Source organism: Diadema antillarum, unplaced genomic scaffold (genome assembly GCF_040938485.1).
Source record: "Diadema antillarum isolate AM-2024a unplaced genomic scaffold, OU_Dant_1.0 seq00000554_RagTag, whole genome shotgun sequence".
NCBI classification, from domain to species: domain Eukaryota; kingdom Metazoa; phylum Echinodermata; class Echinoidea; order Diadematoida; family Diadematidae; genus Diadema; species Diadema antillarum.
In genome coordinates, this window is record NW_027271497.1 from 157,009 (window position 1) to 183,151 (window position 26,143).

The window sequence follows — 26,143 nt, forward strand, 5'->3', positions numbered from 1 at the left end:
AGGTTGCTATCTACCACAAGGCTTTAGAACCCCTTTTTGCTTAGTTTTGAAATGGGCTGTAATCTCTTGAGTGTTAATGATCCCATGCTCCCTGTACTAACTAGTACTAGGGGTCCTTGGTCAGCTATCTAGTTGCCTGCTTGGCTTGGTACCTGGTAAGTTATATCTTCTGGCCAGTCTGGCTCATTGCCTCCAACAGACTTCTCAGTGCGTTATCATTTTAGCGGCTAGGCCCCTCTGATATGCAGGCGGTAGAGTCTGATGCACACCAACACAGGGGTCTCAATTGATGCGATCAGAAAAACATTAATGAAATACAATATGATCTCATGGAACATCTATTAGTATTAAAAAACAAACATACTGGGCTTTGGTGCACATTGCCTCTTAAAGAGCATAGAGGCAGAGGTAGAATCAGGCTCCATGTACATGTGGAGGCCTGGGCTATAAGTCTTTGTGATCTCAACAAGCATTTAAAGAAAAAAAGAAGAAGAAAAAAAAAACATCTTTCCATAATGCTGGAAGAACACTGACACAAGCTGTAGACCAAGAATCTTCAATGGCCCCAAACACAACTTTTTTTGCCTATTGACGTGGAAGTTTTTGCGCATTTCACATGACCAGAAACTAGTGCGAAAATAAAAACACGCAAATATGTTTGGTTGCTGTATCTGCCACTTCATAATGTCTTGATTCTACGGAACTAAAAACTCACAAAATTAATCTTACTCAGCTGAGAGGAAAAAATTGTGTGAACATATTGTAATACAAAGGAACAGGTTAATGCATGTCATTCAAGTCACGTATACAGTATATCTGTATGTCATATGTACAGGGTATGTACATGATTTACAGTATCATGTCTGTATAAATGTGGAGGAGTTGGTAATGAACTGAATCCATGACAGAAACTTACAATCCTTCAGTCTTACAACAGTTTTATTGCAATCAGTTTTTAAAGGACAAGTTCACCTTCATAGACATTTGAGTTTAGTGAATGCAGCAGTATTAGTAGAACACATCAGTAAGAGTTTGAGGAAAATCGGACAATCCATTAAAAAGTTATGAATTTTTAAAGTTTCTGCTTACTCAGGGCTGGATGAGAAGACTACTATAGCTTGTGATGTCACATGAGTACAACCATACAAAGAAAGATTAAAGAAAATTCAACATATATTCACTTTTCTCGCACAACAAAAGAACACTTGACTTCTCTCTTTCAGAAGGCAGGGGGTATAATATTACCCTTTATATGTCAGTAACAAGTCAAAGAAATGTGCACTCTTTTCAAAAAGTAAAGTTTTATGAAATTCTCTTTTTATTTTCTTTATGTTGTTGTACGCATATCCATATGACATCATACACTGTAGTAGTCTTCTCATCCAGCAGTGACTGTGCAGATACTTAAAATATTTGTAACTTTTGAACGGATTGTCCGATCTGCCCCAAACTTTCACTAATGTGTTCTACTAATATTGCTGCATTCACTCAACCCACATGTCTATCAAAGGTGAACTTGTCCTTTAAAGTGCAATATCCACAACATGTACACATTTGTATGGCTAACTGGCTGTTCCTGGTTACTGTAGTATTTACTGTTGTACATAGTCCTGTTTTTGTTGTTTTTTTTGTTTGTTTTTTTTAATTTTATGTAAGAGAGACAAGAGAAGTAACTGATATGGAAGAGAAGAGCCTTGTGATTATAAAACTCTGATGGTAGGACCTTGCGTGTTTTGTTTTGTTTTTTTTTTTTGTCAGGTTATGAGCTGAGAATCAATTAGGCATGCGCTAGGCTATAATGCTATGATCCCTTTACTGTGTGCCTATACTTCCTTGTGGGGTCATTTCATGCCTGTATTACAGTCCTTGTGGAAAGCTTCTTCCTTGTACTCTGAATAAGAGATTCAATAACAGTCTGCATTTTGCATGTCAGGACTCCTGTTGGATGTTCAAGATATGTTTTTTGTCATCTTTTCACTGGTGTAGATGCTTTTTACATTGTACAGTAGAAAATGTAAGGATGCATCACAAGAACTTTCCATGTCAAAAAAAAAGTGCAATTTTTAGCATGGAGAGATGTCATGTAGGCCTACAGTGTAAAGTTCTTGCTATTGCTAAATTGATTGAGACATTATTTGAAACTACTTCCTGTTGCACACCTGTAACAGGAATTAGACATTTGAATTGACATAAAAATGTATTATGCTATGAAGGTTGCGTGTTCATCTTGATGATATTCCTCTTGATACATGCACATGAATATTTCCATTTCTTGAAAATTGTTACACATGACTTTGCACTGTTAAGATAAATGAAGTTCATGTCCAATATAAGAGTTGTGAATTATTTTATTTTCTGATCAATGTGATAGAAAATGTCTGCATAAAGTTTATGTTTGCTTGTTAGTTTGTTTGTTTGTGTGTGTGTGTGCTTACCCATGGTGTAAAATGAGGACACCTACGAACTTTACATTTAAACCCAGGACACATTAGCCCTTTTTACACTTGTGTTTCTTAACCCCGGACTTTCTCTGACCCAGGACTATCGTTAGTCCCGTACCAATTTTTTCAGCTTTTTACACTCGCCAATTAGTCCCGTACTAAGCTCTTGTCCGGGGCTAAGGAGAAAATTGACCTTTTTACACTCGTATTTCTAAGTCCGGTACTTTCCAAACCACATGAATATTCATGATTACGCTGTGTACTGTACACGTACACACACGCACCGGCAGCACTTGATTACCTCGTTTCTGATTGGTCAGTGAGGGTCGGACTTCGTCTCTGTCGCTTAGCCCAGGATTATTTGTTCATTCTGTTTACACTCACTTGCTTGGCACCGCAATTGCGGTGCTAACCCTGCTATTTTGCAGGGCCAGATAGTACGGGATTATCAGTGGGGCTAGCCCACTTTGGCAAAAATGAGTGTAAACAGAAAGTGGGTTAAGGATAGTCCCGTACCAACGGTGGGGCTAAGGCCCCCCCACCCCCTTACCCCCACCGTTGGTACGGGACTAAGCAAAAATTTACAAGTGTAAAAAGCCCTATTGATAGAGAACCGAGGACGTCCTTGGTACGCAGACCATTCCAAACGGTCTGCTTTTGCATGCTTTTGCATGTAGGGGCACATGTTTGTAGGTCCTCGATTAGCATTATTGTAGTAAGTCTTCAGTTGGATGGTATGAGTCCTCGGTTGACAAGAGTCCTACTTAAGGTGTGATCACACATCGCTGGTTTACATGGTGGTTCATGGTGGTTCGGCAAATCGTCTTGCGCTGCCAAAGACCGTGTTCACACCGTACACAAACCCTGATTATATGTCACTCATCCGCCATAAACCCCGAGAACAGCGGAGAACCACCAGAAAAATTAAACATTATGTTTAATTTTTTGTGGTGGTCTTGGCGGTTTGAAATGGACCGTTTCAAAACGCCATCAGCCGTGTTAAGAACGGCTCCTCCGTGTTTGCACCGCAAGATCCGTGATAATACCGTGTCAACACCGCCATAACTTTTGAGTGCAGAAACAAATGTAGAACTTAAAAGAGAATAATGTCTCCGGCGACACTTCATGGCGGAGCAATAAAAAAATGGGGAAACAAGCAAAGATGAACCTATAATACTAGATCGGGTAAATATTGTATTGAATTTAAGTTTCATTACTCTTTTATTTTAACACATGGAGTAAAACAGAAAATTTCATATTCAAAAAGTTTGAAAGTTTTCGCGCTTGGCCGGGTCGGAAGAGTTTTGCATGTTTTTAATTCCGCGGAATCAAGACACTCGTAGGAACGTATGGCAGGCAAAAATATTTGCGTGCTTTTATTTTCGCGCTAGTTTCTGGTTGCGCGAAATGCGCAAAAATTTCAACACCGCGAAAATTTCCACTTTTACAGTACTTGTCTGGGTAGTGTTTGTTGCTTATAAATGTCAGCTTTGCACATTATTAATCCCTCGAACTCACTAATAAACCCCACTCATGTAAACCAGGACAGACCAGTGCAGTTCCTCAGACCCGAAGTGTTACCGGGTACATGTATTTCTCAAACTCAGAATAACGGAACTAGGCAAAAAAAAAGGGGAGAATTAAATGAAGTAATTAAATTGTACAAAACAATCCCCATATCATAGCTACACATGCAAACTTATTTGCTGGTTTTTTTTTTTTGGTTTTTTTGGTTTTTTTTAATAACATGTGGTATTTTATGCTATTATACAATGCACATGTTCAAATTCAAAATGGCCGCTGACCTGTCTATAGTGGCTACCTGTCTATAGTGGCCACTTTTGTTGTGTCCCTTGGGTGGCTGCTATAGACAGGTTTGACTGTATCTTCAACAACATGCCATGAGCTGCAGGCATAACATATTCACAGAGTGGTGTACTAGGAAAAGAGCCATGCATAGCCAGTGTATGATTCAGTGGATGACAAATTGATTAACATTTCACCACAGGAGTTTACCACACTGTCATACACCAGATCATGGCATTGCACTGCGTAGTCCTTGAACAGATATGGTGTAATATCCAAGATTCAGACATTTGTCATGTTTTGTTGGTTAGAAAATGTTGTCATTTCATAATTCTTGTATGTATCCATAGACAGTGTGTATTTCACAGCAAACAATGGATTGACACATTATTTTGCATGCATTGAAAATATTGTCTCATGTCTCATCTGTTACTGTATCTCATATGTGAGGTATTTGCATGCTGTCCAGAGTATGCATTTTAAGGGGGAAGGGGAGGAACCTGACATATCAGACGGGTCATGAAAGGCTTGCAGAAGTTGAAAAGGTTTGACAAGAGTGTGTCATCCTACAATGAGCTAACATGGCGTCCTCAGTAGCACATGCTGAATGAGTCAACGATAATCAATAGATTACACATACTCCAATGTAAGGAGTAAATCGTGCCTGGCTTGGTGATGAGTAGATTGCTTGTGGGATTCTTGCTTCCTGCAAACTTGTTGGACAGTACTCCAATTAGACTGCACTTAGTCTGATTTGGATAAAAAGCTTTAATTTTGAAGGCATGATAGGTCACAAAATGTTAGTGTTTGGACTATCAATTCTTGGCTTCATGCTGTGTCTCTTTAGAAACAGGAAAAGAGGTTTTGATTGATTTGCCCAGAGCTCAAAATTTCTTACAAAAATGTGAATTGTAGAAATGTGCAATCAAAAACAAATAAAGTAATCAGAGCAGTGAAGGAGAATGTTACGTTTAAAGTATCACAAGTCAACCACAGCTTCTTTCTACAAATTGTAATTAGAGAGAAATCAAATTCTGCTGTTTTTAAATGTGTGTACAGTTCTGTTGATTTTACTGGGAGTATCAAGAGTCAACATGATCATGATAGTGTACACCTTAAATTTTGTAGCCATGATACTTGTTACACATTGTACAGGTCACCAAGCTGGCTTACAAAGTATTATGGCATGTTGTTTCAAATCGCACATTAAATATCTTTGTATGTATTTCGGTATGTTATTCTATTAAAAAAAAAAAAAAATTTTGATTTCCAATGGAAACAAGTTTTACACAGTTCAAGTTATCATACATCTAGAGAGAATCAAACAATGTACATCATGCAGATACAAAGTCAGAATATGAAATCAAGTAAAACTAGACTTGAACTCGTTACTTGGACGAGTTAGGTGATATGCCGCAAAAAGCACAAATCAAAGGGACTTGGACTAACAATACTACAGAATTGTTATCAAAAAGTCAACATCTTGTAAAATGAATCAATTTATCTGGTCTAGATGTGTGCAAATATTAGGGCAACAGGCTATGTATTTACGGATATACAGTAATAAGTACTTTTCATTTTGACCCTAATTTGCAATATTCAAGATGGCGTCTGATCAAGATGTCACTATTTTATGAAATGATCGAGGTAACATACTTCACATTTGTCCAAAATATAAGGCAGATAGGTCTTGTATTTCCAAAGACACTACACTAATACACATTGTGTATTCTACAGTACAGAAATGAGTATTGTTGACCTTTGACCCCAATTTGCATAGCCAAGATTCCATCTGACCAAGGAGTCATTTTTTTGTAATAAAATGATCCAAGTAACATTGTCTATACAAGGTATGTGTGCAAAATATGGGAACAATAGACCATATACTTTCTAATATACTGTTCATTAATAAAGAGATTTAAGAAATTTAGACTTTGACCCTAATTTACATATTCAAGATGGCGTCTGATCTAGACATCGCTTTTTATGAAATGATCCAGGTAACATGGTCTACATGTGTCCATAATATGGCGGGCGTATAGCATATATTTTCAAAGAGGCATGCTAATTATTCTCCAATGCAGAAATAAGCATTGTTGACCTTTGACCCCAGTTACTTACCCAGCCAAGATTCCATCTGACCAAGAAGTCGTTATTTTATAAAATGATCCGAGCACCATGGTCTGTATGTGTGCAAAATTTGGTGGCGATAGAGCATATCGTGCTGGGGCGACAAGACCTCGTATCTACAAAATGTCAAATGTTCAGGAGAGCCAAAAAAACATGGCAGCCAAAGCACTATAGCGAATGGGAGAGCCTTTCCTTTGACATGCTGTGGTGGCTTCATTTTAGGGGTAAGACAGTGAGGATTTGGACAGGACATCACTAAACCGATTAATTGACCATTAATCCAAAAAAGTCATTTTCACCAAAATTTCAGATACGAGGTCTTGTCACCTCAGTGACGATATACTTTCTAAGATGCAGACTAAAGTATTTTTGACTTTGACCCTAATCTACATATATATCCAAGATGGCGTCTGATCAAAAAGTTGTTATTTCATAACATAATGCATGTGACATAGTCTACAAACAACTTGTGTAAAAAATATGGGGATGACAGCGCCTCTTATTCTCCAGCCATACCAGCTACGTGATACGATTTCCCAACAGCTCGTTCAATCGAAGCCAAAGTATCAATTTCAACCAAATTTTTAGACATGATCCCGACCTCCAATCATAAAACGTGTCAGCTACAACATATTAAAAGCTGGGAGAAAACCGTACAAAGATTAATGACCTACTGCTCATTGAATGAAGTTGTGTCAATTTCATTTAAAAAAAACCCACATGTTTCTTAAGTGATAATCATTTAACAATATTTCATGTACATATTAGAATCTTACTCGTGTACATACAAATCTTTTTAAGGTGTTTATTTTCCCGTAGTTCAGTGCCTGCAGGAAGCAGGCTTGTGTACTCAGTAACTACAGGCTCTTCAATGACATTTTTTACATGGGTCGCTATTAGACCCACATGGATTTTTTGGTCTGTACCCAAGTAGCAGTGTCTGCATTGTCATCGAGCTGCCCGTAAAATATTGTGGATAAATGTGCCAAGTATAAAAACTTTAAAAATATCTCATAAGTTTAATAGTGCTTAACCATGCAAGTGGTCACATGGATGGTAACTTAAATCGTAAACAACTTTGAAGTCATTTCTGACATTTGTGATTTAGAAGTACAAGAATAGTGATTGAGCCATTCCTATGTTCATGACACTGTTGTGACAAGGGCTAAAGTTGGGAACAAATGATATGTTCACTTTCTTTTTAGAGATATACACCCCATAAATGGAGTTTGAAAATAATAAATAGATAGTTGTAATATTCTGATGCTTGTGTACTATAAAAGACAGCTGGCTGAGCAGGTGTTTCCTTCCTTCCACTTCTCTTCTGCTTGTCTGTCTTGCTTTTTCCTCCTTGCATAATGAACAAACAAACAAAAAGACCCTCACATTGCCATATATGCCGCATATACCGGTATACAAAAGCATTTACTACAAGCCAATATACATGTTCATAATGATGATCAGCTGTTAAAGGAGAACATGAAGAAAATGAGCACTTGGCATTGATTTTCTTGGCAGATGAAGTGTCAGACTTGGATGGGAGGAGGGGAGGCCTTTGCAAAAAAAGGAAAGAAAAAAAGAAGAAGTATGCCTTATATACATGTGCACATTCTTCAAGCTCTAATTTACAAGATGTGTGATATCTTGCAGCATGAGAACAGTGACAAAATGTTGAGAAACTAGTCTCAATGAAAGATTCATTAGCGTTAATGCAAACACAATGTTTTTGTATACTTTTGGCTTTGAATAGAAACAGCAAATTGTAAATTTGTCTGACATGATTATTCAACACTCCAAAAAATTAATTCATCAAGTAATTGAAAAAAATAAAAGCAGATATCCTCAGAAAAATATGAAGAGGTCATATTCCATAGCAAACATCGCTATTGAGCGACACTGTATTATCACGTGCTGGTATAAAACTTGTTTACAAGTGTACATGGTTGTAGGTTTAATCACGTGTACGCTAAACACGCTTCACACATGTAGGTGACAGATGATAATGTTATTCACTGTATGTTTGTAGTTGATAGGAAATCAGCAGTACTGCATGATCATTGAAAGAGAGAGAGAGAGAGAAATTGCACTAAGTCTATGGAGGTAGGGGAGAGAAAGTGAGAAGAGGTCTCTTCCTTCAGACATGATATGAGGGCACTTTTACATTTTTGAAATTATAGTAGATTTCAGTGATCAGGGTGACACTTCTTGTGAAATGCTTGGACATTTTTCAATCAAAAAATTAAAAAAAAACAGATTTTCAGTTTATCAAATGTGAATGAATTTAAATTATGGTATTTGTCACCTCTTGTTCTCATGTGTGTGTGTGTGTATGCTTTCACTGTGTACAAAGCCTATGGAGGTTTGGTTTCTTACCTGTATGACCGCAGTAGAGATGCAGAATTATCCCCCGTGCCCCATGCATTGATTCAAAGCATGCTACATTGTAACTGCACAGACAGTACACATAGCTGTATTGTACCTTAAACAGTCTCATCCATCCCTTACAGCTTCTTTCGCTCTTCAATGGTGTGAGATGCTTGTGTCGCATGGCTGCATTGATATTCAAGATTCTGTTCACCCTAGTGGAAAGTGTTCCTCTCCAACCAAGATTTTGTACATGTTCGATTCATTTATTTTTTTTAGCTGTATAATGTATGTACTCTAGACAGTTTTGCCTCAGTTCTTCTATTTTCTATGCCGTGAAGAGGCTACTACTGTATACCAGCATACCTTGTAGGTTATCTATTGGGAAAATACTTCAGTCTATTTTATGTTTCTAATCCTGAAGCTTCCTTGATTTTGCACTACCCAACCAAAATGAGAACACTTATGAACAGGAGATTTGCTGATCTGTTGTTGTTGTTGTTGTTGTTGTTGTTGTTGTTGTTGTTGTTGTTGTTGTTGTTGTTGTTGTTGTTGTTGTTGTTGTTGTTGTTGTTGCTGCTGCTGCTGCTGCTGCTGCTGCTGTTGTTGTTGTAACTGTTGTAACTGGCAGTGCAAATTACTGTAGCGCATGTATTTCAACTTTCCCTTCCCTTTACAAACTGTTCTTGATCTTCAGAATGAACCATACAATGTATTGTACATATATATGCTAGTATGGCTGAATTCATATGCATACACTGTGCATGCATCAGTTTCCATACGTTATACATGATATTTGTATGTTCATATAAATGGTGAATGTCATTTATTGAATTACAGACCTACAATTAACTCTTTTAACCATGTTTAGTAAAAGTTTTGAACAAATTGTATAACTATAGAGAAATTAATGACACTATTAGTGATAAAAAGAGATCTAGATATAATGTTTTATGTATGCTAGCTAGATGAGCCTTCCCACTCTCAAGGTACGCATGTATCCCACACTACTGGGTCTTTAAATTCAGCTCTGATTTACACTTTTGCACGCATTTCTGGAGGGGGTGACTTTTATTTCATATGTTTTATGAGGTGAATTTTAGTTCAGTTTTTGAAACAAAGAAAGAAGTAAAATATACCAGTCATTATTTCAGAATTCAAAATGAATCTTTAGATTGATAAGAAAAGATAACGGCAGTTAACCTTGATCATCAAAGGCACATGCACCTGTGGAACTCATTTTTTACACCCCTCGAAAACACAACCGGGGGGGGGGGGGGGGGGGGGGGGGGGGGGGGGGATGGGCAAACATGACAGGCCATGATTGCCGTGAATACCATGTCTGATTTTTGAACTGACAAAAAAAAACATTGCCACAGCAGTTCCGGGGCTAATGAGAAACCTTGTCAACTATAATAGAACAGACAGTAGTGTACATTGCTGTAATAGGCCATAACAAAACTTAGAGGTTCGTACTGGGATGCAATGGAAAATATTGTGTAGTCCAGCCTAACCAGATGCTGCGAGAATTGTGTCTCATAGCTCCATGTTTACCAGAGCGAGGACTGGAGTGAACAAAACTATGATACGGAGGGGAAAAACAAGAGTTCTTCTAATGTGTGTATGTCATGTACCCACGGCGCACTATGTTTCGGGCAAACAGGGATATCATGACCACCGGAAACGTGTAAACATAGCATGAAATAATCACAGCCTGTTTGAATTCTCGCTCTTGTACCTCCTTGGTCACAGCATGGACTGACAGACATTTGTCATTTTGTCATGCTGCATTTACACCATCTTCCCGGCAGCCATGGCAGGTCCATTTGCCTGAAACGTTATGCGCTGTGGGTACATTGTAGATGAGACATTTTCCTACTTTCCCCTCTTTGTATTCTAGTCTTGTTCATTCCAGTCCTTGTCCCTGTGAACATATAGCTATCAGATCACGATCATGATCACCCTAAACAAATTTCAGGAACAGAGTATTGCTATGAAAATAATGATTGGTAAGTAGGTATTGTGGGTAATATTCTAGACTTTTGTCATGTTCAAAGGTTTTTGTGTAGGTTTTCATCATGAGAGCATTTCCTAGAAGAATGTTTGACATTGTCATTGTATAGTGATTGAACACTGCATGCATATTGTGCACCGGGGAACTATGTATTTCCCATGCTGTAAATTTTCAAATCTATGACACAACTGTGTATTGTCTCAATGACATAGGAAGCCGTGAAAGTCAGAAGTGTCTTTAATGCCAGACCAAAGTGTCAAGTCCACTGTGTTACGCCAGACATCTCTTTACATTGGACTGTGACTTATCTTTCATAATGTTTGCATTTTTAATTGTTTTGACTACTTGTTCTCTGATTTCTACATTAGTCATGTTCACAAGAAGTTACCAAACATAAAGTTTAGGTCGAAAACTTAACTGCCGATGATTAGGTCTACTCTTGAATGCACACACGCACCTAAACTTTATAGATATACAACTTACGAGTGAATTTCGCTCGATGATTATACCAGAAGTGCAGAGTCTTCGCTATGACCTTATTGTGCAGTTTACGCTAACTCACAAAGCTCGTTGATTATTGTGTCCACACGGAGTGAAACTAGTGAGTGGGAACCCCCCTTTGCTTGTGGATAGAGCGTAAACCGTCAGATGTCTTGTGGTTCTAATCATTGACTAAACTTTAAGATTGCTAACTTTCGAGTGCTAAACTACATGCAAATCATCAAGAGTTGAACGTTTTTTACCTAACCTTAAAGTTTAGGAACAGTGTGTGAATGTAACAAATGTTGGTTGGTCATTTGTATAACCAAACTTAATCATGAATTACAAGTGATAACAATGTACTATTGTGATTAAATCTATGACAATTCAGTAGGTTGTGAGAGTTTAGATGACAGAGTGTAGATGAATGAACAAGACGGGGAAAAGATAAAATATCTAAAGAAAGAAGAGCAAAACAAAGAGAAAGTGAGCAAGACAGACGGACAGTAAGAAACAGAGCAAGAAAGTTTAGACATTGTGCAGTTCCACTGTTGGTTCTTCTGAATACAGTTACGAGTAAAATTACAGAGAATGGTAGAAGTGTGACAAACTTGGACAGGAAAGAAGGAAGTTCTTTGATGTAAAGTTTTCTCCATAGATGTTTTTGTTGTAACCTGTCCATATAAGGAGGTAATGGTGACAAAATTCCTTTTAACTCTCCTAATTGGTTTGTATACCCAATTGAAAGAATGCAGTTGGATGATGATTTAGATATTATAACCCTTGGCCCCTGAAAGACACCATTGCTCGACTAGTACTGTATGTATTACGTACACAACTTGTCAATAATATGGTGCAATTTCTATAGTTTATAGCATTTTCTAATTTTTCAATTTCATTTAAACCCTCTCCACCACAATTTAGTGAAGATTTATGAACAAGACAATGTGTGCAATGTATTTGATTTTGATAAATTTCCTCCATTCTATTATGAAAGGCACCATGTGCATGGAATCAAAAAGCACTTTGGAAATAAACAAACACTTTCTATAAAGCTAGCATCCTTATTTGACTAGAGTTTTGCCGAAGTAAGAGCTGGTGTTTTTGTATAGCACTGAATATCATGAAACCTTGTTTCATCAATGTGGTCTGGTGGTTTGCCTGATATCACTGTTCAATTCTTTCTTACGTCTTTTTGCAGAACTTTGGAACTCAGCAAAGGAGAAAAGTAAATTGTGCTCTCCACACAGTCTGCCTACCAGAAAATACACATCAGGGCAATGGAACATACTGTGGGTGGTGTGATGTGACAACGGACATGTACACTGGTAGGTGATGTTTATGAGGTAAACTGAGAGACTTTTTGTTGTCCATGGTAAATAATCAAGTGTTATTTATACTCTGGCTTTTTAGCTCACCTGAGCTATTGTGATCGCTCTTTGCCCGGCGTCCAGCGAACGTTAACTTTTCACATTTTCATCTTCTTCTTGAGAACCCCATAGCCAGTTTTCACCAAACTTGGCAGGTAGCATGCCAAGGGGGACGACATCCGGAGGTCGTCCACTGTTCATCCTGGACCACTGTAGGTATGAAAGGGATACCGAAAAAGACACCTGGGTGAACAGTGGATGAACAGTGGATGCGATGCGTGCTAGACCGTCTAGCACGAACAGTGGATGAACAGTAGATGAACAGTGGATGAACACTGGATGTCGTTTTGGTGTGGAAGGTTTCGCCTGCATGAACAGTGGATGTCAACGGAACCGGTAGTCTTAGAACTCATAAGCACGCTTTGTATTACATACTTTTAACGTGTAGGCCTACACACAATTCATTGTACAGTATGCATGCCTGCAATCCTCATGCAGGTAATGGCGTTAAAATCAATGATGACGATATTAATAGTCTGTGATAGAAATTAAGAAGTGTGATTTTGACCTTTTAATCTTCAAAGCCCCAATTAATATTTTGACTTAATTTTAAGGGTGTAATTTATGCTGCAGTAAGACAGGAAGAGACAATTTTAAAAGACAACGTGTACCGAGCTCACCCGAGCGCACTCTAGACTAGGCTCTGGTATGAAACAGTACTCTACTCGGACCTCGTGTTTACTGAACGAATCACACCCCAGACGTCTGTCTAGAGTGCGCTCGGGTGACGTCTGGAGAAGTTTGGTATGAAAGGGGTACCAATTTGTTCAAATGGATACCATGCCCCCCCCCCCCCCAAAAAAAAAAAAAAAAATCTTTTAAAATCTTCTTCTCTAGAACCAAAAGTGATAGAGCTAAGTTAATACAAGGAGTTAGTACATTGATGTTTCCATCATAGTAAAGACACTAGCTACATATGTGCATTTTGATACCCTGTGACAGTGGCTTTAGTCATGAGTTGATAAGAAACCATAGCTATACAACTCATACATTAACACATACTTTCGGAAACCATTTTGTTCCTAGCTTATAAACACACAGGTGCTTCTGTGTTCCAGCTATTGAATGTTGTGATGAGATCATTCAATTTTACTATTCAGTTTTTTAATAATGCCCAATATTGTTTAGTCATGCAGTACACATTACAATGTATGGTGTCAGTGATGATAAAAAATTAGAGTAATTATATGAATGGTAGAGTAAATGTAAAATTAATGATAGTTATGATATTATAAATTGATAGAAACTTTAGGGATAATGATAATGATTCTTTCAGCCGTGCAGCTAGGCATTCATTACAAAAGATCAACCTGGGTATAAAAAAAGGTGAACTTTCATACTGTGTAGGAAGGAAGTTGTGCCTGACAGGATATTCCGATAACTAGAAAGGACTTTCAATGCTGCATCTTATTTCATGGGGGGGGGGGGGGGGGGGGGCAGAGTAACTCCTCTCTCTCTCTTCACTGCTCTCCCTAATACCTTGATGGTCAGAACGTATTGGTACAGATATAAGAATATGAAATGAGGTGATCCCTACTAGAACCATGCCTCATTAATAGAGAAAGCGCTCAGTAAAACTTGAAATCACACAAACCTGTGAGACTCTCAGATATCTTGCCAAAGAGTATTAAAGAAAGACATTATACTTATAGTGATATGTTCTATTGGAAAATCAGCAATTTTTAGAAGTTCTTATCCAACTTATCTGGACTGGACTGACTTTATTGTGGACTTGTCACATACAAAGCTGATTTCCATGGATGAGGAAGGAAAGGTGTTCTGTGGCTACACTATGTCTTATGAATAGTATGATGGTGCTGCTAAAAATAGATTGCAACTCAATCTGTACAGCTCCAGTGTCTGTTAGCTGTGAACACTAGGTATGAATAGCTGACAGTAGGTACCATATTGCTGTAAAAAATCAGACACTGCTCGTACTATTAATATTATGCACCCTTTTATACATTAACTACTGGGCATCCCACTAATCATATTTGCCACACACTTTTGCTAGAAACACAAGGCACTACCCTCACCAAAGAAACTAGACTTCCCTGTTTGAGATACTACCAGTACCTTCCTACATTTAGCACTAGACACTACTCCCATCATAGAAACCCCAACTCCCCTATTACTGTAGAAACCAGACTCCCCTTTTTACTGTAGATCATACCAGATACCACTCTCTGCAGACACCAGAATCCCCCTCTTCCTGTAGATACCAGGCACCACTCCCATCTTAGAAACTAGACTCCTGTATATACCAGGCACCACTCCCATCTTAGAAACCAGACTCCTGTAGATACCAGGCACCACTCCTACCTTAGAAACCCTCTTACTGTAGATACCAGTCACCACTCCCATCTAATAGAAACTGGACTCCTGTATATACCAGGCACCACTCCTACCTTAGAAACCAGACTCCCCTCTTACTGTAGATCATACCAGGTACCACTCTCTGCAGAAACCAGAATCCCCCCTCTTACTGTAGATACCAGGCACCACTCTCTCTCCATAGAAACCAGAATTCCCATCTTACTGTGGATACCAGCCACTGTCATACACACAAGATACTTCTCTTGCCTACACAAGGCAACCCTCATACATAAGCACTGGGCACCACTCTCACTGTTTCATGAGGCACAAGGCACAATAGATAAAGACCATGGTACCCTTTTTAGCTCACCTGAGCCAAAGGCTCAAGTGAGCTATTGTGATCACTCTTTGTCTGGCGTCCGTCATGCGTTGTCCGTCGTCCATCGTTCGTAAACATTTTAAATTTTCATCTTCTTCTTGAAAAGCCCATGACCAATTTTCACCAAACTTGGCAGGTAGCATCCCTACATTGTAGGGGAATAGGATCTTGATTTGTTCGAATGGGCACCATGATTCCCTTGGGGGCCCTTAGGGACCCAAACCTCCCAAATTAAGAAACATTCAAAAATATGCTCTAGAGTCAGAAGTACACGTAATAGAGTTTACTTTTAAGTCCTTTTTTTTTTCAAACTGCATAATCAAACTTTCTACATACAGTGTACTTGGCAGGTATTTTTACCAGTGTGATAGAATATATGCAAATGGACACCATTCCCCCAGCTTTCAAAGCTGCCCCCTCCCAAGTTTCCAATGTTCACAGGTAAGAGTCTGCAAGAATGCATGGAAGGTGAACTTGCAATGCTCAGGTGAGTGCAAGACCCCTGGGTCTCTTGTTCTCTAAACTCAGGGCACCCTGCCTTCAGACATTATGCACCATGTCACAGACACTCTAACTCTACACTACAGACACCAAGTCCCTTCTTCCCATAACCACAAAGCACTCCTCAACAGTAATTAGGCACCCTCATAACACACCAAGCACCCTGCTTTGCTGTACATGAACACCAGGAACCCATATTTCAACCATAATCACTAGGAATCTCTCTGTCTTTGAGCTCTGGGCACTCCTCTTACAAAGCATCTCCCTTACTGTAAATGCCAGTAACTTCTCATACTACCAAGGAGGTATTTATACCTCCTTGATACTACTGAATACCAGGCACCACTCTGCCCATAACAGCAGGAACTCCTCTTGTTTTTTTCTCCAAACTTCTTAGCCGTTCATGGACTACAGTATTTAATCCATTTCAGTATTTCACAGCTCAGTAAACTGATTATTATTATTATTGTTATTATTATTATCATTATCATTATCATTAATAATAATAACAATAATAATGATAATGATAATGATGATGATAATAATAAAGGACATTTACAATTGTATATTGTGTAGCTACTATTATAATATACTCTACTGCGTATTACAAAGTAATAATCACAACATAACATAATTCAAACATAGAATGCATTACTTTAAAAGATGACTTTTTAACCATTAACTTTATCTTTTTAATTTTATTATTATTGTTATTATTATTATTATTATTATTATTATTACTATTATTATCATTATTATTATTATTATTATTATTATTATTATTATTATTATTATCATTATCATTATTATCATTATTATCATTACAAGCCTGTTGATATGCATCTCCATGCAGGACGTGCTCACTGTTGCAGTCATCTTGTACCAGCCCTAGAGTTGGTGCAAGACGTGTGGCCAATGTGAATACTGAGTCACTGTAGCCTCTAGCCACTCTACTTTCTAGAAGCACCAGGCTCCCCTAATGCTCAGTAATGCCCCCATTCCTCTGACAGTAGTCCTACACATTTAATAGCAAGTACACCCTCACTATGTAAGATCTTTATCTCTTCCCATTAAGATATGTTCAGTACTCCCTCCTTTCAGTGTGCCTTACTCTTCTCCTCTCTCTCTCTCTCTCTCTCTCTCTCTCTCTGTCTTTTGTTTATTTGCCTGGAATGATATGAGTACCTTCAGACGTCTGGAGACTTTCCACACACAATGTATCATGTTGTGTGACATACATGTATGACACATACTGTCAGCTGAGAACCAGAAGGATACTATCATCAGAGACTCCAACTCTCCCGTTTTCGCCGGGAGATCTCCCGCCGAAAACCCATTTTGGCTAAATCTCCCGTTCTCCCGCTTGAGATTTAATTTCTCCCGCCCTGGCTCTTTGTCTCCCGTTGGAAAGGATTTCTTACTTATTTCTATCGTATTTTGAAAAAAATAAGCCTTAGATAGCACCAGAGAGCATCTAGAATCCTAGTAACTCCGCGCTTCGCACACATCAACTTTGAGTCTCCCGTTTGCTAGGGGTTTCAGGCGGGAGAATCTCCAGATCAGAAGGTGCTTTGGGTTGGAGTCTCTGTATCATGTTTTAAGATTTGAGCATTAAAAAACAAACACAACACACAAAACAATCAATTTTCCTGAAATAAAAAGTTTTTTTAAATCAAAGGAGTAATAAATGCAAACAAAGGGAAACTGACCAGAAATGTATGGTTTTAAGTATTAAACTTATAAACTACGGTAGATACATTTCTGGTCAGTTTACCTTTGCGTTTATTAAAAAGCTGCATTACTTGGGAGATTCCTGGCTTTTATTCCCAAGTTGATTTACATCCTTATGGTTTATGCCAGGTTTAAGTATAATACATGTGTGTGTCACACACACACACACATATTGCAATAGCATTGAGAATTAAAGGTTTCTGGGACGAACATTGTTCTTGGGCTTTCTATAGCACAGTATGTAGAGCACCGTGCTAGCAATCCGGAGGTCTCGGGTTTGAATTACGATTGAATTCCATTTTCTTTGCTCAGTTTTTCACTTCATCGAGGTTGGGAAGATTTATAAGTATTGTTCCAAATATATAGTAAAGTAGTGACCTTATGGTTTTGATTTTTAACATTTTACTGAAAATGAAAATAATTTAAAATTGACACCATAATGAAGAGGAGATTGAGCACTACAACAAGATACCAATATCTCAATACCCCCCAAATTGCAATAAAGCCCTTCTGGTTCTCAGCTGACGATACATTACAATTATATGTGAGCAATTGGACACTCTACCCTGTAATAAAAAAAGGCTATAAATGGAAGCATTCAAGCAACAAATCCTTAATGATAATGAGCAGTGGCGGTTCTTTCATATTCTCTGACTGTTAGTCTAGAGAAGTATGGACTTTTGAAGCTTTTGAAGATGTAGAAGGAGAGGTTTAGGAGGGGGAGGTTTTCATTTTCTTTAAGTTTCCTTGAGTTAGTTGATTTCTGTGTAGTGATGAACAAGAAATGTCTGATTTACTTTCTGTTGTGGGCATTCAATAAAAAAAAAAGAGACTCATTCATTTCTTCATAACTGCATTATGTTTTGTGAAATAAAACAAAAGTTTATGAGAAAAGTATGCGGTAATGGCTTTTAGAGAGTGGGCAGCAGTTGCTCAGTATCAACCTATCAACCACATCTGCTGTATTTGTTACATTTCTTGATAGAAATGTATTCATATGGCATGTGCTTGGTGTGAGCATGATAGGAATTGATGAGGACTGTTGTTAGTACAAGTTATGAGAAGAAAAAGGAGTTGTGTGCTTAAGGACGTTCCTCAGTTATGTTTGTGCACATCCTAGCTGCGCAGGTTGGTCAGTGATGTAACAAAGAGCGTAGAAGCGCACGCACGAGTGATGAGCTGAGCTAGCTGAGCTGAGCAGCTGCTACTAGATCGAGCTAGAGTGTAGTACAGTTTGTACATACGGATACCCGACAGCTCCCCACCACGGCCACGCTGGGCGGCCTCGCTCGGCTCGCGTGCCGACTGGTACACAATACAATCTGTACGTACTACGCGAAGTTCAGCGGTCCGAGCCGCATAATACATGGTCGTGGTAGCACAACACTGATCGACGGAATCGGGAAGCTTGGAAGTGGAACTGAGCTGTTTTCATTTTCAATCTAGATCTGTTTTGTGACATGCAGTTCATTATCTGTTCATCAACATGGTCAAGTCGAGTGCTAAAGTACCAAGGGCCTATAGGCCCTAGTCGGGGACTGCTAGTCTACTAGACTAGGTGTTAAAAACAACAACAACAACAACAACAACAAACATTATGACACACATTTCATCTTTAGGTTTAACAACTAAAAAAATCTGAGTATCTCTGTTAAAATCTAAATTAGATCTAAACTTGTCATTACTAATACAAAATATTATTTTTTAATTTCTGGTTACAAAATACAAGGTCATGAAAGTATTACCAAACATGTATTTATTGCGTTCACCATTCAGATATTAATTTTTGATTACCAAATCTAGTGTAACAAAAGGAGAATCAAAGAATTACACAGAATTTCTTTTCGGGGGGGGGGGGGGGGGGGGGGGGGGGGACTCAAGGTACAGACAAGGTACATTTCCATAGTTTACAACACGCACTTTACCAACCACTGCAACAACCAACAAATGCAATCTACAATCAACACCATTATATTAAGATTTGTTTTTCCCTTGGAGGACCGTCACACTAATGCCAAAACTTCCATTTCCTTATATATTATTCTTCTTCCTCCAGTACTAGCACTTTCTGCACGTGGTTACAGCAAGTGGGTAAAAAAAACAAAAAAACAAGCATGTCAATGTGGAGTTTTCCATGCTAGCGTCCACATAATATCATTATGGCTGTGCAAGGGACCTTCCTTTTTGAATATTTTTCCACCCTATCACTGCAATTTGTGATACGTTTGTTGTTGTTGTTGTTGTTGTTGTTGTTGTTGTTGTTGAAAAAAAAAAACATTGGGTTTTGAGTGAACCGCATGAGATTCATGCATCCTATCAGGGTATCCCTGCAATGGTTCCTGACCAGATTTAGGGGTCTTACAATGATTTCTGTCGCAAGGAGGTGCTGCTAGCACAAAAGCAAGCACACGAACCCTCCATTTTTACAGTTGTTCTGCATTTAGTAACCCTTCTTCTACAATTTGATCAAGTTTCATGAAAATGACATTGGTTTTGAATATACAGCATAACATCCATGAACCCCACCTAATCAGGGCACCCACGACAGGTTTATAACCAGATTTTGTGGTCCTAGGATGATTTCTATCATATGTGGGGTGCTGCCAGCACAAAAACTAGCACACGAACCCCCAATTTGTATTGTTTTTCTGGAATTAGTGAGCCTTCTTCTACAATTTGGTCAAGTTTCATGAAAATGACATGGGTTTTGAATGTACAGCGTGAGATTCATGAACCCACCCTGTCAGGGCATCCCCATAGGTTCCTGACCAGATTTTGGGGTCTTACGATGATCATGATATATGTCGCATGGGGGCGCTGCTAGCACAAAAACAAGCACATGAACCCCTACTTTTTATTGTTTTATTAGTTAGCCTTCTACAATTTGGTCAAGTTTCGTGAAAATGACATGGGTTTTGAATGTACAGCTTGAGATTTATGAACCCACCCATGTCAGGGCATCCCTGCCTAGGTTCCTGACTAGATTTGGGGGTCTTACAATGATATATGTCGCATGGGCGCTGCTAGTACAAAAAAGAGCACATGAACCCCTACTTTTTATTTTTTTTTTCTGGAATTAGTAAGCCTTCTTCAATAATTTGGTCAAGTTTTGTGAAAATGACATGGGTTTTGAATGTACAGCATAAGTTTTATGAACCTTGTCCTTTAGCTCACCCCTAACAGAAAACGTCCCTGACACGATTTGAGAGATTTCAGTGTTTTCTGCCACGTGAGGGCCCTGCTTGCTCAAGAATGAGAGTGTAAACCCTAACTTTAAAACCTTCTCCTCGTTTTGGGTACCTTTCTCTGCAATTTTGCAAATTTGGAGAAAATAACGTGGATTTTGAAAGAATTATGGGATTTAAGTTTGTCATTCCAGATTTTGTTGCCGATCACGGTCTTGATCCTGTAATGCTATCATTTTGGTACTGGACGGCAGATTGTCATATTCTTCAAAGTACCGTAGAAGAAAAACAAGCACATGAACCTGTGGTTTTATTTACATATTTGGGCCTCGGAAGGGTCAAAGTTACAGTATGGAAAGTTTGAAGAAAATGACATGGCCTTCACTTTAACTGAGGAACTTCCTCAAAGAAAGCTTGCCAACTGCACACAGAGTTGCCCAAGCCAGTGGTGCTACATTGTACATCCTTTGATCTCTACCTCTTATAATAATGGAATGCTGCCCTCTTGTGACTTACCTTTTTGTAACCACTGCCATTGTAAGCATTCATACCACATATTTTATATGGTGCAGACCTCCCAACCATTCTGAATTTGGAGGAAAGAATCTGAATTTTGACCATTGCCAGCTCTTATTTCAATGGAAGTTTCCTATTTTTCTTGAAAATTTTACTACACACTCCAATGGGACTTGCTCTTTCTTTCTTTCTTGTGAGCCAACTCATTCCTATTTTTCAGTCAGAAAGGTTGGGAGGTCTGTATGGTGTCCAAGTTTATGAAAACCATAGGGGGAGGGGAGGGGGATATGCCAGTATAGTGCATAATAGTGAGTTAGAATTAATGAGTTTAATTTTCTAGTTCATAGTTCAACTTTAACTTCCAAACAAGGGAAACTGACCAGAAATTAATTTAATTTTTCATATTTTGATTCCACAGAATTAAAATAAAACCATGCAAAATTCACCCTAACTCGACTGAGTGCAAAAGATTACTCACACAAAATGTCCACTTTGACAGTAAGCATGAGAAAGACCCCTGAGGCATGACTACCATGAGACTTTACTTTAGGTCCACAGAGTTACAACACAAGTAAAGGGCACTCTATAAAATGTGACCAGAGGTAAAAATGTAAAACTGTGATGTCTCGTCAAACTCAAACACTTCACTGCCAGAGGAAAGTTAACAAACTCTGTAGTCCGTTGCCTTTGAAGAACCATGTTTGGCACAGTGAAATAGGCAGTCTATTGACATTCGCTCCTGAAATCTTGCTGCGACTTTCAAAGTGAACATGATATGTACAACTAGTAGCTGCAACCTGCCACATGTGAGTGTGATTCGATCACATTACCAACGCTGTGTGCTACACAAGACTACTAACAGCACCATTTTTGGATCTGAAATAGGTGACTTACATGTACATTGTTCTCTTTTCCATGTAATAGTTCTATGACTTTTTTTTATACATGTACCCTATAATCAGAATTCCTGCTGATTTCCAGTAAATATGAATATTTTGCCTCAGAAGAGAAGAAGTTATTTGATCTTTTCATATCATTTTAATAAGGATATGAAAGTGTTGATATATATTTTCATGCTATAATTTTCATGTAGGGCACAAATCATTAAAGAAAACAAAAAGGAAATATGATTGCCATTTGAAATTGGTGCTGTAATTATCATTATATGTGGTGTCCGTGACACTGATCCCCGTAGAAAAGACAGCATATCTTATATCGATGATATTGGTTCAAACCCTAAAATTCATCCTTCAAATTAGCTAATTTGCTATTTTATTTCTTCATTTTGTTTTAAATTCAGTTCAAAGATGGTTATCATTAAAAGCAATGACGTTGAATTGATGATTTGAAGAACAAAGCAAGACATCTGAGAGAGTTGTATTGTTTGATATACAATAGATAAACACATTTTTTTTTGGGGGGGCAGTAAAATATAAGGAAATGGATGGTACAGGATTCTGATTCATAATGAATGGATAGCCAAAAGGGGAAAAAAAGTTGGGGCTAGAATGATATGATTTTATGTTTGTTGAATGTAGGTAAATGAGCTGTATTTTTTAAAGCTTGATATATTTCTTTTAAATTTTTAATATTCTAATCATCAGGGATGAGCACAACTACATTTTCACTTTAATTCTAAGTACAAAACTCTTTCCTATTCATGACATTTGCGCACAATAAGTAGTTTACATGAAAAAAAAGTTTGTACGCCAATCCCTTCCATTCATTGATTAGTTTTATTCATTTTTTATTTTTTTTATTTATTTTTTTTTTTGGGGGGGTACTTATTTGAGGGTTCGTAAAAGATTCACTAACTACCATATTGGGCAGTTGAAAAAAAACAACAACCAAACACTCCCACAATGCAATGTGCTGGTCCAGCACTGGCAGATATGCGACCCTTCTGGCAGCAAACTGCACCTAATTAGAAAATCCCTCAAAGGTTGCTCAATGCAGCAGTGCCATGCATAGGTTCAAAGGATTTGACATGTGTTGTAGCTCCATGGTACATGTATGTAGGTCTGGAATTTCATGAAAATACTTGAAAGACTAATAGCAAAATAATAGGAGGTTCACATGGCGTTATGGGAATGAGACTTCAGTCATGATCCAAATCTCAGTATAATTTAGTGATCACAATGATTGTTCTGTGTTGTGTCCCATCGGAATGGTGATTTGAACATCAATGTTTTTAAGCCCACAATGCATCAGCTCTTATCGCTGGTGGCCAGGGCGGCCATAGTCCACCCCTGGATATTTAATTCCCCCATTTCATTTAATAGCTAGTTATGTGCACTCAACGAGCACACATAGGGTTACCGGACATTTTAAAGAGCTATGGCAAAATAAACAAAGACATGTTTTTCACTATATTTGCACAAAGCCGCGCGTGCAGATTTCTAACTTTGACGCCAGTGCATTCCTTACACTGTTATTGGTCAAAATCGATCGGAAATCAACGGATATTGTTAATGTATTAGGAATCCAAATCAGTCGAAAAAAGTGCATTTTCATGTTGCTTGCGCGCTGTGCACGTAAAAACGTGCGAACGTACGTGCACGCGCGGAATTTTTTGAAACGCTTAAAATTGTCTGAAACCTCGAGAAAACCGGTCGGGAAGTCGTTTTGAGCATTTTGAATTTTTGAAGCGCCCATGCGCGCATGTCATGGTAACCTGGGTAATTAGCATAGTGCAGGATGATCAGACGTGACTTGAACTTTATGTCTACCGAAAATGATAAAGAAACAGGGAATAATTTTCCTGGTATCGCATCGCAATTTGCTATGCACTTTTACACCACTGCTACACAAACTATCTTTTGTGTAGCAGTTTTTTTCCATAGAAATGTACAGGATACCATGTGAAATATTGTTCATCAGCTGAAATTGCTAATCAAATTTGAGTTGGAAAATTATTCCCTGAGAAATGACATTTAGTTATGAAGTTATGATCGATCATTGAAAGTCACAAAATGGCGCCTAGATGACGTCACAGATAAGTTATCGTCATGAAAATGGTGCTGTGCTGAGATATTATCATAAGATATGATGACTGAAAATTTCATGTGAATTGGACAAGTCATTATTGAGATATTTTTGTTCACAAAATTCTTCAGAAAGAAATGGAAATTTTGAGCAAACACAATAGGTGATACGCCGTTACCGTATCACCTAAAAAGTTGATAATGACACAAGGAACAGATGATGAAATTTTGGTAGAGATCTTGGAATTTTTGACGGAGTTTTGACTTTTTGGTACATAGGGTCAATGAACTTTGGAGTTCAGGCTGCGTGTATTTCAGGTACTTGCATGTATACACGCACTCAAGTGTGTGCTCTGCTCAGGCAAGGCACTGCACAGCTGGAAGCTGATGATGGAAACAAAAGACTTCTAGAAAATTTGATGCTTTTTAGCATGCATAGAGTGGAAATCACTGATCTGTATGGAACAGCAAGATCAGCGGTGGAAATTAGCTGCTTGGTAGAGGTGTGTGCTCACTGAGTGCTTTTCTAGTTTGTCAATGCATGGCATGTACGGTTGAATGATACATAGGTTGCTTGAGTCCTATGCCATATGGCTAGACACACATCATATGAGACAGAAAATAGCCGGATATGAGATGTTAAAATTATGATTGTATGGAATCAATATCAAAGCTGCTTGTGAAATGACTGATGGTTTCAAGTTTTAAACATTAGCTGTTGGTCAAGATTGCAAAAAGGTGTGCCATGAAGCTGACTGGTTCTCTGTCTCCATCAGGTTAGTTAGAGGTGTGCTATGAAGCTGACTGGTTCTCTGTCTCCATCAGGTTAGTTTGAGGTGTGTCATGAAGCTGACTGCATGGTTCTCTGTCTCCATCAGGTTAGTTAGAGGTGTGCCATGAAGCTGACTGGTTCTCTGTCTCCATCAGGTTAGTTAGAGGTGTGCCATGAAGCTGACTGCATGGTTCTCTGTCTCCATCAGGTTAGTTAGAGGTGTGCCATGAAGCTGACTGGTTCTCTGTCTCCATCAGGTTAGTTAGAGGTGTGCCATGAAGCTGACTGGTTCTCTGTCTCCATCAGGTTAGTTAGAGGTGTGCCATGAAGCTGACTGGTTCTCTGTCTCCATCAGGTTAGTTAGAGGTGTGTCATGAAGCTGACTGGTTCTCTGTCTCCATCAGGTTAGTTAGAGGTGTGCCGTGAAGCTGACTGGTTCTCTGTCTCCATCAGGTTAGTTAGAGGTGTGTCATGAAGCTGACTGGTTCTCTGTCTCCACCAGGTTAGTTAGAGGTGTGTCATGAAGCTGAGTGGTTCTCTGTCTCCATCAGGTTAGTTAGAGGTGTGCTATGAAGCTGAGTGGTTCTCTGTCTCCATCAGGTTAGTTAGAGGTGTGCCATGAAGCTGACTGGTTCTCTGTCTCCATCAGGTTAGTTAGAGGTGTGCCGTGAAGCTGACTGCATGGTTTTCTGTCTCCATCAGGTTAGTTAGAGGTGTGCCATGAAGCTGACTGGTTCTCTGTCTCCATCAGGTTAGTTAGAGGTGTGCCATGAAGCTGACTGGTTCTCTGTATCCATCAGGTTAGTTAGAGGTGTGCCATGAAGCTGACTGGTTCTCTGTCTCCATCAGGTTAGTTAGAGGTGTGCCGTGAAGCTGACTGGTTCTCTGTCTCCATCAGGTTAGTTAGAGGTGTGTCATGAAGCTGACTGGTTCTCTGTCTCCATCAGGTTAGTTAGAGGTGTGCTATGAAGCTGACTGGTTCTCTGTCTCCATCAGGTTAGTTAGAGGTGTGTCATGAAGCTGACTGGTTCTCTGTCTCCACCAGGTTAGTTAGAGGTGTGTCATGAAGCTGAGTGGTTCTCTGTCTCCATCAG

The 26,143-nt window shown here is 38.7% G+C and overlaps 1 protein-coding gene across 1 annotated transcript in view; it reads left to right on the forward strand.

Annotated features, from left to right (window-relative positions):
• The window catches only part of LOC139734950 (uncharacterized), a 164,962-nt gene that overhangs the window by 3,060 nt on the left and 135,759 nt on the right, over positions 1 to 26,143 (forward strand). Inside the window, exon 2 of the mRNA XM_071645727.1 lies at positions 12,437 to 12,563. The gene's annotated coding sequence lies outside the window, so the exon portion shown is untranslated. The remainder of the gene's footprint in view (positions 1 to 12,436; positions 12,564 to 26,143) is intronic.